This window comes from Chlorocebus sabaeus, chromosome 15, assembly GCF_047675955.1.
Source record: "Chlorocebus sabaeus isolate Y175 chromosome 15, mChlSab1.0.hap1, whole genome shotgun sequence".
Classification (NCBI taxonomy): domain Eukaryota; kingdom Metazoa; phylum Chordata; class Mammalia; order Primates; family Cercopithecidae; genus Chlorocebus; species Chlorocebus sabaeus.
The window spans coordinates 46798178-46817633 of record NC_132918.1 but is presented as its reverse complement, the minus strand read 5'-3'; the positions used below and the strand labels follow the sequence as shown (position 1 = coordinate 46817633).

Below are 19456 nucleotides of genomic sequence, written 5' to 3'. Positions count from 1 at the left end.
TGTTAGAAGGAATATCTCGACAGGCCCCACACCACTGGACCCCTGGAAACTTTACTGAGGTAGATGGTCCCTGAATTTTAGTTGGATTTATTTCCCATCCTCTGGCATGCAAATATCTCACCAGTAAGTCCAGTGTGTTTGCTAATTGTTGCTCAGTGGATCCAATCAGCATAATGTCATCAATGTAATGGACCAGTGTGATACCTTGTGGAAGCAAAAAGTGATCAAGATCTCTTCAAATAAGATTATGACGCAAAACCAGAGACTTGATATACCCCTGGGGTAGAACAGTAAAGGTATATTGCTGGCCTTGCCAGCTGAAGGCAAATTGCTTCTGGTGGACCTTATGGATAGGAATGGAGAAAAAGGCATGTGTCAAGCCAACAACTATGCCAGATACCAAGAGGTGTGTTAATTTGCTCAAGCAATGAAACCACATCTGGTACAGGAGCTGCAATTGGAGTCACCATTTGGTTAAGCTCACAATCATTCACTGTCATTCTCCTAAGATCTATCCGTTTTTCCTCACAGGCCATATGGGAGAGTTGAATGGGTATGGGGTGGGCATCACCACCCCTGTGTCTTTCAAGTCCTTGATGGTAGCACTAATCTCTGCAATCCTTTTAGGGATGTGATATTGTTTCTGAAGTACTATTTTTCCAGGTAGAAGCAGATCTAAAGGCTTCCATTTGTCCTTTCCCACCATAATAGCTCTCACCCTACCAGTTAGGGAGCCAATAGTGGAGGTTCTGCCAGCTGCTAAGTATGTTTATGCCAATTATGCATTCTGGCACTGGGGAAATGACCACAGGATTAGTCCAGGGACCCCCTGGACACACTGGAAGTTGGACATGAGCTAAAAGTCCTTGAATTACCTAACTTCCATAAGCTCCTACTTTAACGGGAGGACCACAGTGACGTTTTGGGTCCCTCAGAATCAACATCAGCTCAGAGCCAGTGTCCAGTAGTCCCTGAAATGTCTGATCATTTCCCTTTCCGCAATGCACAGTTACCCTGGTAAAAGACTGGAGGTCTCCTTGGGGAAGGATGGGATAAAGATTCATTACATAAATTGATGGTAATGTAGTGGGGTCCTTCCTCAAGGACCCAGCCTCTTCTTCATTCAAGGTGTTCTGGGTCTTTAAATTGACTCAAGTCTAGAAATTGATTGAGGGGCCATAATTCTCTGATTTTATAATTCAAATTAGTCTTTTGCTCATTTGACCTAGAAGTTCTCTGCTTGTATAAATTAAGTAGGAATGCAGTAGACTTCTTATCAATTTCACTTCTAGGAACACTATGATTAATTAGCCAGTGCCAGAGCTCTACATGAGCCAAACTATTCTGATTGCCACTTTGCCTCTGCTGTTCATTATGGCAGCTATGCCCATCTTGCCTTTGATTGTTGAATGCCACCACTTGGCTCCTGCCACCTTGGGATTCAATTATTCCCATTGTATTTAAATTTTGTAGCTGAGTGACTGCAGTTCCCACTCTTAAATCTGATATACAGAGAAGAGCAATTACAGAACTCTTCAAAGATGCAGGTGCTGCCTTCACAAATCTATTTTGTAAGGCACTGGTCAAGGGTATATCATCGGGCCCCTCCCAGCTGGGATAAGTAGGTCTAAAGTGACTAACTCACTCTACCATCCAATCTCCCTAAACCTTTAGATCCCTTCCTCTATATTAAACCAAGGGAGATCAGGCATTTCCAGCTTGCTCACAGTGGGCCATCTTTTAATCCAAATTTCAGCTAACCAAGCAAATAAACTATTAGAACCTTTTTTAACTCCCCAAACTGCAACATTAAATGCAGAGTCCCTACTTAGTGGACCCAAATCAATAAATTCAGCCTGATCCAACTCTTTGTTCCTTCCACCATTATCCCGCACCATTAATATCCATCCCATGCCTGTTCTCCAGATTTCTGTTTATATAAATTAGAAAATTCATTATGCATACATAATTATATATTAATTACATAATATTTTTATATTATATAATTATAATATAATAATTATATATAATTATATTTATATAAATTTTTATAAATATTTATATAAATTATATAAATTAGAAAACTCGAGCATAATGTCAACCTCACCTCTAGGGGCCTGCCAGGACTTTAGTTATAGGTCTAGAAGCAAACAGGGGTGTTGGGGTCTCTCCTGAGGAGAATCAACCTTATCTTGCCTGGCAACTGCCTCAGGGGAGATCATCACTGTTGGCTCAGGCAACACAGGGTTTATCTCCTCAGACAAAGATGGAAAGGTGGATGGCAGCGTGGGTCGGGGAGGGGTTGTTGCCATTACTGGGATTGGGGAAACTGTTTCTTCTGGCAAGAAAGGTTCATCAGAGTTTACAAACTCAGTCTCCCCAGCTTCTTCAGGGTCCTCCCACACATCCCCATTCCAAGTTGCTGGGTCCCATTCTCTTCCAATCAATGCCCTCACTTTAACAGTACACACCTGGTGAGACTGTACATACACCTTTCCTTGCAGGTTAGCCACTTGCATGATTAGAGCTTGTGTCTGTTTTTTCATAATTTCATCTCTTTCTGTACAGGAGATAAGACTCTCACTCAGGGCAGTCTTAGCAGATTTGGGGATCAGTATCCGCTTCTGAAGCCGGGAGATAGAATCCCTGAGTTCATCATTTTCTTTCATCACTTTGTCCACCGAACTTAGGAGTAACCAACCAGCTTCCTCATCTTCCTTGTTTTTTCACATATGGTCAAAGTTATTATGTATAGAGTCACTAAACTCTTTGTCTCTCATGAATGATTAATCAGGAGTGGTTAAATGCAGTTATTTTGCATACAGCTCTAAACAGTTCAAGCCAAGGACTATCAGTGTTATCCATATTATCAGGAGTAGAGTCCTTAGCATTTTGGGGCCTAATCATATTAAGTGGCCAACTCCAGAAACCCCAAAATCAATGAAAGAAATCCATCCTTAATATTCTGTTCCTCTAGAACCACTTCTGGTACCAAAATCTGTATTAGTTAGGGTTCTCTAGAGGGACAGAGCTAATATATTATATGTAATATATTATATTTTATATATAATATATAATATGTATAATATATATTATATATAAATTATAATATATTATATATAATATATTATATAAATACATATATTATAATATATATTTATATATTATAATATATAATATATATTCCATGATGGAATATGTATATGTATAATACATATTCCATGATGGAATATATATATGTAAAATATATATTCCAAGATGGAATATATATGTGTAAAATATATATTCCAAGATGGAATACATATATATAATTCCAAAATGGGATATCTATATATTCCAGAATGGAATATTTATATTCCAAAAATGGAATTATATATATACACACACACATACATATGTATATATATGTGTGGATATATATATATATAAAGGGGAGCTTTTTAAGTATTAACTGATACCAACACAAAGTCCCACAATAGGCCATCTGCAGGCTTAGGAGCAAGGAGAGCCAGTTCAAGTTCCAAAACTGAAGAACTTGGAGTCTAGTTTTTGAGGGCAGGAAGCATCCAGCATGGGAGAAAGATGTAGCCTGGGAGGTTAGACCAGTCTCTCTTTTCACATTTTTCTGCCTGCTTATATTCTAGTCATGCTGGCAGCTGATTAGATGGTGCCCACCCAGATGAAGGATGGGTTTGCCTTTCCCAGCCAACTGACTCTAATGTTAATCTCCTTTGGCAACACTCTCATAGACACACCCAGGATTAATACTTTGTATTCTTTTTTTTTTTTTTTTCCAAATCAACAGGTCTTTTATTGCATCATTTAAATATCACAAGTAGGTCTTAGGAGTCATCTGACATCTTCTTTCTATAGCTGGATAACTCTTAGATCTTATTCATCAGGCTGCTGAACAGTTCCTTTTTCAGAGACATAGATACCATCCAAAAATTTCCTGATATCTTTGTTTTAACTGTTGTTGCTTGCTGAATCAAAGCTGCTGAATTTGAAACAAGCTCAATGTCATTTCCTTCAAGGATTAATTCATCTTTCTGGGCTTGAGACACTGAACAAGCAACACCTGGTCTCATCCGAACCCTGCGGATGTATTTTTCACCCAAGAAATTTCGGATTTCAACAAGAGACCCATTCTCCTGGATAACGACGTTGACGGGGAAGTGAGCGTACACAGACCTCATCTTGTAACGGAAGCCCAGTGTAACACCATTGATCATGTTCTGTACATGACTACAAATAGTCCGAACGGTAGCCAGTTCCTTTCTGTTACCCCACCATTTGTCAACCCGAAGCCTCTTTTTTTTCTTTCCAAGAAGACTGAATTCTACATTGATGTGATTGAAGTCCCTCCTCAGGGTTCCTCTGGGGCCCTTCACGATAACTGTGCGTCCCTTCAGAGTAATGTCGACATTTTCTGGAATGTCGACAGTCTGATTGCTGAGAATGGTCTTCATTCTTGCAGTAGACGCAGCAAAGAAAGAATACTTGGTATTCTTCAATCCAATCAACTTGACACTCAGTATTAACCGTCACATGCACCACCTCTTTGCTCATGTTGTTCCTTTTGCTGGAGATTCCTGATGTCCTTTTGAAATGTTCAACCTATTCATCCTTCCTGGCCATATTCAAGCAACATTCCCCTATTTGTCCTCTAAGACAACACTACTTATCCTTTATTTTATCTTAAAAATGTGCTTATGTTCCTAGAGCTTATTTTGTTCTTATATTCTTGCTCCCTGACTTTATGCCTATATTTCCCAATGACAGTAAATTGCTCAAGTGCAGGGAATGTTTTTTTCTTTACTTCAATTTCTTATGTAAAGAGTGAAGCTCAGTAGTTGTAAACTTGATTAAAAGACCCTGAAATAGATCCACGTATGTGGAGCACATGGTAGAGTCTATAAACCTCTTGCTTTAGTGATGTTTCAGCTTATGGTGCAACATTTTTGGCTGATATATCAGTGAAGTGGATGATCCTGACAATGTTTTTCTGCTCTCATGGTGGACTTCACTGTTATGTTTTGATTATTCTACTCAAGAGGAATTTGAGTATATTCACTATAAGTGGCACAGATACAATAGAAAATTTAAAAACAACATCAATCAACTAACTTGAAAAGTAACCTGAAACAAAAGGCCTGAATAACAAAAAATGGGCGAGGAAAATTTAACTAGAAAGCTTAGCTTAACTAAGGAAATCTTTTGCACATTTACTATATGGGAACATTGAAAACCTTTGCATACAGCATCCCTGACACAGATAAACTAGAGGTTGCTAAGGCACTACATGAATTGATTGGCATATTTCATAAGCATTAATAGGATAAGTTGGATTTTTCAAGATCTGTATAGAAAACAAATATTGATATTTCTGCTAAATATCTGAAACAGAGATATTCTGAGCTGTAGATACAACTTTCCAATCTAGGACCTCTTCTACCTGATTACCTGCTCCAGGGCTGATAGCATCAGATTTGAGTGGAAAGGAGACATTAAACAATAAGTTCATGATCCTTGGGAGCTAAGCAATCCATTGGCAACCACCTCCAGGTGTATAAAAATTTCAGTAATATTTCCATGCAAAGACTGCCACCAGTAACAACCAAGGGTCATTAAGAGATGTAGCTTACAAGCAGTTGACAGATACGCCATCCCCAAACAAAGGTTTCTTCAACTTTATCGTATCCTAAATAGCTTAAGTAAAACCAGGGTGAAAGTAGGGGATATTTACGAAGAACCAGTGGAGTTCCATTGAACTGAAAGGCAGATGGTGGATCCAGGTGGAAAGGTCAGAGACAGGGGTCCCTCCTCTTCTCTTGGCCTGTCTGCTTCACCTTATAGTTAATTGGCAGACACTTTTCTCTGCTGCTTTGTGCAAGGACTAGATATGTCACCATGAGGCATGACTCCGCAATCCTCAAATTTAGATGTCCTTAAAAGTTAAGTGTCATTAGGTAAGTGAGTGGAGTCACTGAATCTTAACTGTAACCTCATAGGAGGGAGGATCTGATTAATCCAGTTTAGGTCAGTATCCGCTCTAATTGAACCAAGAGCAGCAAGAGGGATGGGGAGTTTTAGAACTTTACTGCTGAAGAGGGTTTAGGGGAAAGGTTAGAACCTGGACAGCCACTCACAAATATCTAATTTAATGAATATAGCAGTGGTTCCAAGTCTTTTTGGCACTAGGGACTGATTTCATGTAAGACAGTTTTTTCATGGATTGGGGCAGGGTGGGTGGGAGGCTATGGTTTCAGGATGATTCAAGCCCATTTAATTTGTTGTATCCTTTAATTCTATTATTTTTCCATTGTAATATATGATGAAATAATTATACAACTCACCCTAATGTAGGATCAGTGGGCATCCTGAGCATGTCTTCCTGCAATTAGACAGTCCCGTCTGGGGCTGACAGGACACAGTGACACCCAAAGTGTGTTTCTTATGTCCAGGCTACTCCATAATCTCATTTTGATTGCTGTCACTGCAGAAAGTCCTGCTTCACAAAGATAGGATGTTGGAAATGGAAGCAGGCTTTTCAGTGCTTTTTGGCAATCTCAGGATATTACACCTTGACTTTAATCCAGAATGTATGGAGATTTGAAACTGTCTCAAATACACTTTTAAGGCCACTTTCATTTGTGATCCCAAGCGGTTGATCCTCTTCTAGCACAGATAAAGTCAACTTCTCTGACATATTCATAAATAGGCCAAGTATCCAATCCTTCCTAGTTCGGGAGTCTTTTGGGGTTAGGAAATAATGCTGAAACTCTTTTGAAAACTGAGATAGGTGATCATGCAGCAACTGGGAGAATGAAAGCCCCAGCTCAGTTTCTTTCTGTATTACTTTCGTGCTGTTTCTCTTTTAAAATTGAATGCTTTTAACAGCACCCAAGTCACCTCTTGTGTCCTTGCTACTTAGAAATTTCTTTGCCGGATACCCTAAATCATCTCTCTCAAGTTCAAAGTTCCACAAATCTCTAGGGAAGGGACAAAATGTCACCAATCTTTTGCTAAAACATAACAAGAGTCACCTTTGCTCCAGTTCCCAACAAGTTCCTTGTCTCCAGGCTGAGACCGTCTCAGCTTGACCCTTATTGTTCATATCACTATCAACAATTTTGTCAAAGCCATTCAGCAAATCTCTAGGAGGCCTCAATCTGTCCCACATTTTCCTGTCTTCTTCTGAACCCTCCAAGCCAAATTGTTCCAACCTCTGCCTGTTACCCAGTACCAAAGTCGCTTCCACATTTTCGTGTATGTTTTTAGCAACGCTCCACTCTACTGATACCAATTTATTGTATTAGTCAGTTTTCACACTGCTGACAAAGACATACCTGAGGCTGGGAAGGAAGAGAGGTTTAATTGAGCTTACAGTTACGCATGCCCGGGGAGGCCTCAGAATCATGGTGGAAAGTGAAAGGCACTTCTTAAACGGTGGCGGCAAGAGAAAATGAGGAAGTTTCAAAAGCAGAAACCTCTGATAAAACCATCAGATCTCATGAGTCTTATTCACTACCATGAGAACAGTATGGTGGAAACCACTCTCATGATTCAAATTACCTCCCCTTGTGTCCCTCCCACAACACGTGGGAATTCTGAGAGTATAATTCAAGATGAGATTTGGGTGGGGACACAGAGCCAAACCATATCACATTCGAAATCTCCGCTAATGTTTGAAACATGTCAAACAATCCCAGTGTTCACTCCTTGACCCCATAATTTCCATTTGGCTTTGAATGCAGACACTTTATCTGCCAACTTGAACACAGTTGTCCTTCTCCCCTGAAGTGACAAATTGACTTTGTTGAGGAGGCTGAATATGTCACACAAGCAAGTTTTGAGATTCATCTGTGTCACTGAAATGTGCAGCAAGTGGTGAATGCTTTTTTAAAAGAAATATCAGCCCTCACAACTGAAAAACTCTGGCCAGTGATCTATCTTTAGAAAGTCGTCTCACTTCTGTGTATGAGAGAAGACGTGTGTGCTGTGTCCATCTCCTCACAGAGCTACAAGAACAGACACGAGTGAAAGGCATGTACCTTAATGTGGTTGACAATTTTAATCACATTCTGCAAAACATTATTAATTTCACATGATGTTTTCGACTTGCCAGCATTTCTTTGTGAATGACACAGTGCATAGACTCACAGTGACCTCTTTGACCCAACTAGTCTTTGGCCTGGACAGAAAGCTGTCCAGTCATGGCAGCCACTCTGTCCATGCATATACTGACACAAAACAACCAATTCAGTTTTCCTGATATGTAATCATTCAAATACTTGAATAGTTTTGCAGCTGTGGTGTTGGTTGGCAACAAAAGTGCACATTACTGAAAAATATATTGCACAAAAACAGGCATTGTTGCCTTGTTTTCAACATTTTAAATTATGTTTAAAGTACAAATTGCATTCCTGAGTCAGCCTAACCTAATACTCGTCAATCTGGGTTGTGCACCATGGTGATTCATTAATCCTCTCTAACAATTGTGCCTCAATATCCTCTGCTATTTTATCGATTCATCTAGTTATGGTGCTAGCTGAAAGAGAAACGTGTGCCACCTTTTGAACTGCAGACTGAAGCATCTCCTAAAAGTTCACAACAAATGTCCTTAGCAGCAGACGGGATCAACTCTTCATCAATGGTAAAGGGCTTCTTAGCTTTAGCAATGCAGTTAGCCACTAAGAATGAAACTCTGTGGCCGGGCGTGGTGGCTCAAGCCTGTAATCCCAGCACTTTGGGAGGCCAAGACAGGTGGATCATGAGGTCAGGAGATCGAGACCATCCTGGCTAACACGGTGAAACCCCATTTCTACTAAAAAATACAAAAAACTAGCCAGGCGAGGTGGCGGGCGCCTGTAGTCCCAGCTATTCGGGAGGCTGAGGCAGGAGAATGGCGTGAACCCGGGAGGCTGAGCTTGCAGTAAGCCAAGATCCGGCCACTGCACTCCAGCCTGGGCGACAGAGCGAGACTCCGTCTCAAAAAAAAAAAAAAAAAAGAATGATACTCTGTGCAGACACATTTAATGAAGTGATCGCCTTCAATAGTTGTGTCTGTTCTTCATGTTCACATTGTTTTCTTTTGAGAAATTCCAAAGGTTTGTCTTATTTTATTTATTTATTTAGATGGAGTCTTGCCCTGTTGCCTGGCTGGAGTGCAGTGGTGCAATCTCAGCTCACTGCAACCTCCACCTCCTGGGTTCAAGTGATTCTCCTGCCTCAGCCTCCAGAGTAGCTGGGACTACAGGCGCGAGCCGCGATCCCCAGCTAATATTTGTATTTTTAGTAGAGATGGGTTTTCACCATGTTGTCCAGGATGGTCTCCATCTCTTGACCTCGTGATCTGCCCAATTCAGCCTCCCAAAGTGCTGGGATTACAGGTGTGAGCCGCTGCACCTGGCCAAAGCTTGTCTTTTAATGCAGGGTGCTTGGTCTCTTTGTGAAGCAGTTTTGAAGGTTTCATGGCTTTGTTGGATAACGGGTTGCCACATATTATACAAAATGGGATTGAAGAATGTGAATCAACTGTTGCAATGAAACTGTAATTTAAGTGGAATTTTTGGCATTTTCTTTTAGATGCAATTTTCTTTTTATTGGCAATCTTAGAGTCTTCTACTATCTCATCATTGGATCTTTCCCTCTTTTCAAAGAAGCTTTCCAGTGATGTTTGTTTTTAACTAGTTTTGGCTAGGGTTAGCCTGTGGGCTTACCAAAACCATGACTGAGACAAGTATGCAGTATGGAAATGAGGCGCGGATGGAAGTGGTAAATAAAATGATGGGTGGGCCATGTGTGGACTAAAATATGTCAGATTCTGATTTAAAGCCTGCCACTGGATGCAGCTGTACAATTGAAGTATATCAACTGATTTGCAATATAAAGCCTGCCACAAGATGCAGCTTAATTGTCACTTGCCACTCACTGATAGGATTTTTATATGAGTCTGCAAGCAATTTATTTGTTATGGTCTCTGTGCAGTCAGACCTCTCTGCTAATGTTAATCTGTATTTTCAGCTACTCCACAGGGCTAACAACACCCTCTCAGCTCCACCTCAGATCATCAGGCATTAGATTCTCATAAAGGGCATGCAACCTAGATCCCCTGTGTGTGCAGTTTACAATAGGGTTCACATCCCTCTGAGAATCCAGTCCTGCTACTAATCTGATGGGAAGTGGAGCTCTGGCAGTAATGCAAGCAATGGGTAGCAGCTATAGATACAGATGAACCTTCTCTTGTTCATCTGCTGCTCACCTGCTGTGTGACCTGGTTCCTAACAGGCCAGGGACTGGTACCAGTCTGCGGCCCAAGGGTTGGGGGCCTCTGGAATATAAGACCACATTTGCAGTGTAGAGAACAACCAGGACATTCAGTAATTAGCTTTTATTTCTTAGGCTGTAGAAGGAAATATTTTGTACATTAACAAAGGCTGTGCCTTGATCATAAATGACATTACATAGAACTACTGAGTCCTTGCAGAAGGCACTCTTGCAGAAGGCAAAAGAATGAAGTTCAAACACACTTGTTGAACCAAAGGAATGAATAATTGCTTCCATCACCATTTCTGCCCTTCTGTCTTGACAAAAGAAGTATCTGAAAACAGCAATCACTGATTTTAACAATAGTTGACATTTCTTGCTGTGCACATTAGTCAGTATTTATCCTTCAGGTATGACATTAATACTAACCCACGCCTAACACTTTTTTAGGTACAAATGATTATTGGTTCCCTTTGAGCTATCAAGAATGATGACAGTTGTGGAGACAGTAGCAACTGGCAGCAACTACCTCCTTTTTTCACCACTCCTATAGGGCTTCTCAACAGGACTGTTGTCTTCGTGGGTTACCATTGGCTCCTGGCCTTTTCTTCTCCCCATGGGTGCTTGTTCTGGTTTTTAATACTCCTATAGAGTCCTGCATGGTTTCACAGTCATAATATCCACACTCTGATTCAGAACATGAAGGCATGCTTTATGCTTTACACATTTAAAGTGAAATGTAGACCTTTATGAAAATAATGTTTAAAATATAAATTGCATTCCTGAGTCAGACTAACCTACGGCAAACTCTTTTTAAGTTTTACTCTGCAATACATTTCTTTCTTCTTTTATTTTTTTAACTAATGATTTTTTTTTCACATTATGCTGTGAGGCTCCTATGTGTTAACCCTGATGACAGTGATACCAAAATTATGATAGTGTATGCTGCAGTAATTTAACAGAGTGAAACTTAGCATCATCCATTCTGAATCATTACTAGAAAGCTTGATGCTGGGTGAGCTTCAATGAAGTAGGAAGGAAAGGCATAGACATCATGTGTAGAAAAGTTGTGTCAAAGCAAACGATGATGACCATTTGAGACTATAATAGTTATGTATCTTTCAATTTATGTTTCTATTGTTATAGAAAATATAGTGAACTTTTACTATTCTACTTTTTCTTCAAGTTACAATCTAATTTCAAGTAGCTACATTACAGGAACTTTTTGATTCTTCTCTCATATCACTGAGCACATAGCAGGTGTTCAATAAATGCTTGTTGATTAATTGATATGAATAAATAAATACCATACTTGCAAAAAGTGTTCTTGGGTTTTTAATAATGCTCATAAAGGCTCGATGTAGTATAGAATACATACAACACAGTTTTTCTGCTTTCTTTTTATTCCTAAATAAATCAGATGGGGTTGATAATGTTAGGTGTTCATGCCACTGTGAGTCTGGTGTGAACTGTCAATCAGAAGTCTAGCACGGTGAGGAGGACATCTACCTATAAGGGTGACCCTGCATAGTGAGGCAGAACCTGAACAGGGTAAGGTAGAGACCATGTGGGTGGGTGACCTTGGTGGGGTGTCATTTTCTGAGCAATTTGAGGAGGATGTTCATGTGGGGTAGGGGCTAAGATGAAGAGTTAGAGTCTGAGTAGGGTAAGGGGGACATGCAAACTGGCTTTTGAGTCCTTGGATGGGGAATAGGTGATGACAGAGATGGAAATCTTGGCTACGTACAGAGGAACTGGTTAAATGAATAAATAAATATATGAAAGAGAATGGGAGTTAGTTTCTTACTATTGTAAAAGGGGTTGTAAATATAGCAAAGGAGAAGAGTAGATGAACCCTGAAGGCTGGGTTCAACACTACTGGTGTGAACTCATGGTTTTTAATATAAATAGATAAAGATAGAGAGACATAAAAATACAGTTGTATGTTTATAAACACTCTGAATATTGGTGTATCTGTGTTTTTGTATGTGTTATGTACATACACACATATATTCACTTGCTCTGTCCACTGAGAAGATTTTAGAGCAATTATTCTCCCCAAGAATGGACCCAAGGGTTCTTTGAGAAACACTGCTTTCCGGTCTGGAGCAGGGCAAGTTTGGTGGGTCTAGGTCATCTTGTGGCAAAATAAATAACTCAGACCTTCTTGGAGGTGTTTCCACTGGCTGAACCATGTTATATTTGCATATTAAAATAATTATGATTTTAATAGATTATAACCCACTGATAAAATAAGAAAGCATGAGTCCATGGTGATATAATTAAATAAGTGAATAAACCAAAAGTTTGAAAATAAACAGGATATTTAAGTAGTTTAGAAGTACTTCATCACAAAAAAATATTTATAAAGGAATTTCACAGTGGAGAAAGATGGATGGTAGTTCTCATGTTAATCTAGTGATCAAAGTGAATGCCATTATCAATGTGACAAATTAAAATTATGTCCCAATTTTAATACCAGAAATGTATAAGATTGGGTAAACCCAAATTGGAGAACATTACAAAATAGCTGGCCTGTAATTGGCAAAGTATCAAGGTCCTCAAAGTCAAGGAAAAGGTGAAAACCTCTTGCAGCTGAAAGGGGACTAGAAATTCATAAAAGTAAACACAACATGTGAATCTGAATGCTTAGATCATTTTGCTATAAGGACATTACTAGGACAACTGGAGAAACTTTACTGTTGTCTACAGATTAGAGAATTTTATTAGTGTTAATTTCCTGATGTTGATAGTTATATGATTATACAAAATAATATCCTTTTGTTGCTGGAAACACAAAATTTGGGATTGAGGGACAATGAGATATAATATTAGCAATTTATTCTCAAGTGGTTTAGGAAAATAAAAGATTTTGTGCTGTACTTCTAAATTTTTTCTAAGTTTATGATTATTTTTAAAATATTACAAAAAAAATGCCTCCTGAGTTCAGTGTAAGAAGGTGTGAACAAATTGCTTAAAATAAATTTCAGAAGTTATTCCTATAATTTTGTCTAACAATTAATCAATGCATCTACAAGTGTTGTCTTCATTCAAATTTTATTAAGTTATTCTCTTGTATCAACCTAGAAACAGAAAATTGGAAATGTTCCTCTTGAATATTTTTATAACTGGCAAGAATATTTCTTCAGGTGATAGAGAATCAGAACTATCTGAAATTCTCTGGAAGCACATTTTAAAAAATGTTTACATCACATTTTGGTTGGCCACATTTTGAATAAGAATTCTCATTAGTATTCTTATTTTCTGATCATAATTGATCCCACTCTGATTAGCTAATATAATTCTTTTAAACATCAACTATTTATCTGTGCTGTGATAACAAGTGATAGCTTCAGGGTATATATAGGAATACAGAACTTTTAATTCATTACTAGATGGTCTTAAGATTCTTATTCTTTTCCTCCCTCCCTTTCCCATACCTTTGCCTCTCCTCCACCCTCCTTCTTTTCCTCTCCTACTCTCTTTTTCTCATTCAGGAATAAGAAAATGCTAATTATTACTGCAAGTCTTCAACACTGTTCTAGAGGACTAATCCCAAATAATAATTTTGATGAGAAAAAAGAAAGAAGAATTGCTGAAAATGAAGAGACATCTGTCATTATCTGTAGATGACAAGATGATGTAAATGGAAAAATCATGGAATTTAATGAACAAGAGTTTAAGAACAAGAGACTTAAACTATTAGAAATAAAGGATTTAGTTTTATGAGAAGGGCTACTGTGAATGATACGACTTTAGTTTTAGTCTCTTCTTATCCAGGTGGAAAAATTAATTTTATATCGAAAAGCCTGGTTGTTTTTGTAAGAAGTCACCTTGTTTTCTTTAGAAATAAAGCTTCTTTGGGTTTATGTCATTATTTGGAAGAAGTGTCATTACAGAAAATAGAATTGGGCTGGGAGATAATAAATTTGCTGTTCCCCCAAACATCAATTTTCAGATATTCACGTCACTTTTCATCTTCTTATGCAAAATCATAACACCAGCAGATTCACATATTCAAATACATAAAAATGTATATCCTGTATTTGCAATGGAGTTCCATTCTTTTTTTATTTGTGTGACCTTCTGAGTTATCGGAATTATTATTATTGTCTTCATTACTTTCATGCATCATTGAACGCTTTTTGAGCCATTGGTCCAAATTTTCAAATAGGAGCATTAGCTCAGCATGATACTTAAAATAGAAAATACTAAATGCACAATTATAAGAAATATATTGCAAATAGTAACAAATTCATCAGCAGAGACAAAAATACATTACATTAACTGAAGAATAGGCAAGAAGAATGGCCTGCAACAACTTTTCAGAAGGTGATGATTATTAAACATGTCACAAGGCTTCCATGCAAATCACATCATTTCACATCATAAGTTTCTGAAATGTTTGTTAACATAATCACTTCATTGATTTTTTCTTTTGAAGCTTCCATGTTCTTTGCAGACCCATTGAACAACCACTATGGACCACCAGATGACTGTAAATGTCACTTGAGGAAACCCTGATCTATAATACATATTGAAGAAGGAGAATTGAGGCAGCATTTGGGTTAATTAAAATTATACTGAAGTGAAATAGCTAAGAGAAGCCACCCACCACTGTCCTGTCTTCAAGCATATACTTCTTTTTGCATTTTATTATTATTATTTTTTGAAACAGAATCTCACTTAGGGTAGAGTGCAGTGGCACAATCTTGGCTCTCTGCAACCTCTGCCTCCTGGGTTCAAGCGATTCTCATGCCTCAGCCTCCTGAGTAGCAGGGATTACAGGCACCTGCCACCACAACTGGCTAATTTTTGTACCTTTAGTAGAAACAGGGTTTCACCATGTTGGCTAGGCTGGTCTCAAGCTTCTGACCTCAAGTGTCCTGCCCACCTCAGTCTCCCAGAGTGATGGGATTATAGGTGTCAGCCACCATGCCAGTCCCATGTATTTCTATCTGAGTAGATGCTCAGTGCCATTTCCTAGCACTGACCCTGGACTTGATACTTTCTTCTACATTTTATTTGGGGCCTTTTTATGTGGTGTCAAAGTGTGAAAACATCCATGATGATGACGGTGCTTTAGAAATCATTGAGCTGTTCGTCCTGACCCTCATGGGAATTTTCCCAATAAAGTCTCTTAGATTTTGTCTGTTTTTCTATTTTCAAAAGGACACATTAATCCTCAGTTTAAAGGAGATTTTTTGAAAATATTTTCCAGAAAATTAACTCTTAACTGTTTTGGTTATTATAATGAGAATGGAATCTTTCTGAATTCATTTATTAATGATATTTGAAGCTTTTTGATAAAGAAAGCCAACAAAAACCTTCAAATTGCATAGAGACATATTCAAACATGGTAGAGTCCTTAGAACATTTGTATAGGCATGTGACTTTTGATTTCTGCATATTGAAGGCATTGGACACTCTAGCAGTATAGTTATTTGGGTATGAAAAAATCACATAAAAATGTATACGTGTATATGAGTGGAAGGAGAGAAACAGGTAGAGACCTGAGAAACTCCTACTTTATGATACTCCAAGGACGATTCTCTTTGCTAATCTTATGTTTTCTTGGCTTTGAAATGGAAATATCTGATATTTCCAGCTTGGATGAAATCACAGAATTCTAATGATTTTTCTTGATATTTGCTCTAACCTAATTCAGGTCAGCTGACTGCTTCTTTCTTGTAGTCAAAAAGCAGAGGAACAGGAGATAAATTTTCCCTTTCTCATTAATGTTTCAGCGAGTGATCTTAACTCAAGCACTTCTAATTAAAATGTAAAGATCATTAGTATGCACCATTAATAGAGGTTTTTCTTTCAACTCAGAATGCTCCGGATGGAGGTGCCAGGCACACTCCTGCACCCACCGGTGCTGAACAATTGCTGCTCTTGGCAAGGTTTCAGAACAGGTAGGGGTTTCTGTCTGTTACCTGAGCTGCTGGTGACAACTGCAACTTATGTCAGGCTCAGGGGCAAGGAAACAGGAGGCAGGGCTGGAGGAACCAGGAGGAGAAAAAAACCTGCAAAGGCAGCTTTTCCCTTCTTACTGCTATCAGTCTCTCAGGGTTGGCAATGCTGAATGAGAAAGAGGCGGAGATATACTAACGCCAATAAGAAAGGCATTAAATAACATTTTAAAATTACTTACTCAAAAATAAAAAGAAATTGAGATGTATTCTCATATGGTACAGATCATATTTTTCCTTTTGGGGTTGAGGAATTCAAGTATCTATGTAATCCCCAATCATGCAAAATATTTCAATTTGTGATATCTTTTCCTGAAGATTCATAATCCTTTTGATTTGATATTTAAATTGAGATAAATGCTATTTGATGGTAAGAAATTTTAATTTTAATGGCTAAATAATTTCATTTTGAATATGAAAATTTTGATTAGTTGAATCTTTAAAGGCCTATGACAGATGTATAAGAATTAAATGGAGATTTAACCCAAAAACTTGTAATACTTATGGCTTATTCTATATGTATTGTGCTAATAAGGCTAAATTGAAGAGACATAATAAAGAGCAACTTAAAATATAGACAGCTAAGTCAATGTCCTATTACATGGCCTTAACCTTAAGGACATTAATGTGGAGATTTAAGATAAATCAGAAATAAGAATTATGTCCATTGTGTCCTAGTCACTCTAGTAATTATAGAAAACTTTTGTTAATTTCTTGTTTTTATTTGCTTCTCTATGCCATCATCTCAACTTCTAACCCATTCCAATTAAGTTACAATATAATTAGTGTTTCTATTAAAATATTCAGCAATAATACAACAAAAATAGTTTCTTCTATAATCAGGGTTATTGTGTTGCCTTCATTTGGGTTATTTGTGATTTCAAATTTAGTTGGACTCAGTGGCAAGTGCTCATCATATGCACATTTATTTTTATGCCTTTCATCTTCTTGATTAATCATGTTTGAAATATTTGAGGAAGATACTTGAGCATTGCCTTTTACTGTGATTTTTTAGAAAACTCATCCAAGATTTAGAAAGTTCGAAGACTTTGAAAACTCAACTATACTGTGATGGGAAGTAGATGACTATTATACCCTAGCACATCTGCAAGAAGAAGGTGCTGGGTTTTAGTCTGCATCATACATTTAATTTTCAGTCCACACATGAATTGTTTTCAGTCCACACATTTAATTTTCAGTCCACACTTGAAGGCAGCAAGAGATTCATTTACTTACTTTGGCAGAAAGAACGAGTGGTAGAAGTAGAGCTGAAGTCAAGGAAGAAACATTATGAATGACTTTCTTTTATAATAAATATAGATATTTCTCAGCTTTTCCTTTAGATAAAATTATTGGAATATATTTAGATAGGCACTATTGTTACTTTTTTCCCCTAATAGAGATTATTCGTTACCTATACATCAATGGATTCAATAGTCATAGTTTTATAATAGTTTATGATTTTCATTTAAGCATTTATAAAGAAAAAAATAGATCGTATGTTCCATTATTAAAATGTCTCATATGCAAATAGTTACTCATTTAAAAATGTTTGTGAGCATCTAAAATGACCAAGGAATTAATTCTTAGATATTGAAAATTCACCCAGTAAGTCAAATGTAAATGTTCTGTGAAAGACTGATATGGTTTGGTTCTGTGTCCCTACCCAAATCTCATCTTGTAGCCCCCACAATTCCCACACGTTGTGGGAGAGACCTGGTAGGAGATAATTGAATCATGGGGGCAGATCTTTCCTGTGCTATTCTTGTGGTACTGAATAAGTTTCATGAGGCCTGATGGTTTTATACGAAGAAGTTTTCCCATACAAGCTCTTTTTGCCTGCTGCCATCCATGTAAGATGTCACTTGCTCCTCCTTGCTTTCCACCATGATTGTGAGGTCTTCCCAGTCATGTGGAGCTGTAAGTTTATTAAACCTCTTTCCCTTGTAAATTGCCCAGTCTCAGGTATGTCTTTATCAGCAGTGTGAAAACGGACTAACACAAAAACTTTGGGTAAAACAAATTGTCAGTGCACTCCAAGTTGAGCTTATCAGAGCCCACAAAACTATCACCCATTAGAACAGTGATTTGGAAACTTGAGTGGGCATCAGAATCACCTGGACAACTCATTGAATTCATATTGCTTGACTCCACCCTCAGAGTTTCTAATGAGTTCCCAGGTGATGCTCATGCTGCTGTATTGGAACCACATTTTTGAGAACCTCTGCATTAGATGATGTCAATAAAAATGTTTTAAACAATTTCTTTACCTTATTTCAGATTCCAATTGGGCTAAGATTTTAATTTTTTCCTGTGAAGCTCATCAGAAAAAAATGACCTTAACATTTTGCAACATCACTACAAGATGCTGTCTGCAATTATTTTCACACTCGTTTTGGTTATAGATGCGTGTTAACCAATATGCATAACATATATCTAAAATATATATATATTTTTATAATGATGTAGTATGTATATCTATCATCTATCTTTCTAACTACATGTCTATCTCTATCATCTATCAAAATATTACTTTATGCTGGATTTGTTTGAATTCCATTAAACTCCTAAATATCGTAGTAATTTTGAATTTGAAGTTTGGGATGGTGGTCTGGAAAAGGTTAGAAGTTGGAGGAAAATCTCTAAGGATTTAATACCACAGTTTTCTCAAATTGACCTTAGTAACTCATCATTGTCTTTGCAGAGAAAATTAGTAAAAAAAAAATCATAGGAGATCTTAAAATATCAAATGTCTTAAACAAGTCTGTCCTCTTATGAAAGTGCTTCATCATTGAGATATTCTAATCTCTGAGATTAACGATATTGTAAAAATATAAAAGTGCAAGTATATGTGAATATTTACTTTGGATTGACTCACGTACGTATTTTGTTTCCTTTCCTTTAGATTACATACTCTCTAGTCTGTTCTCCTCAATCCAAACAGAATTTTAAACATATAGTCAATAGCATAATCCTAATGTCTGTAAAACTCCACCTGGCAACTGCGTTGATGGGAGCAGATGTTAGGTGAATAACTGTGGAACATTTATGTGCGCTGTCCGCTGTTCCTCGCTTGAGCTCATACAAGGGCTCATACTCTTTCTCCTTCTTCAGCTCCCGCTTGCCTGAACTTGATGAGAGATTTGAAAATCAGGGAACATTATAAGCGGTAGGCTTTTTAGTGGAGGAGTTTCCCTCCCTCCCCCAAGGAGTCT

At 37.8% G+C, this 19456-nt stretch overlaps 1 pseudogene; it reads right to left on the bottom strand.

Annotated features, from left to right (window-relative positions):
• Positions 1 to 3779: 3779 nt before the first annotated feature.
• LOC103241542 (large ribosomal subunit protein uL6 pseudogene) lies at positions 3780 to 4515 on the bottom strand (annotated as a pseudogene).
• Positions 4516 to 19456: the final 14941 nt, after the last annotated feature.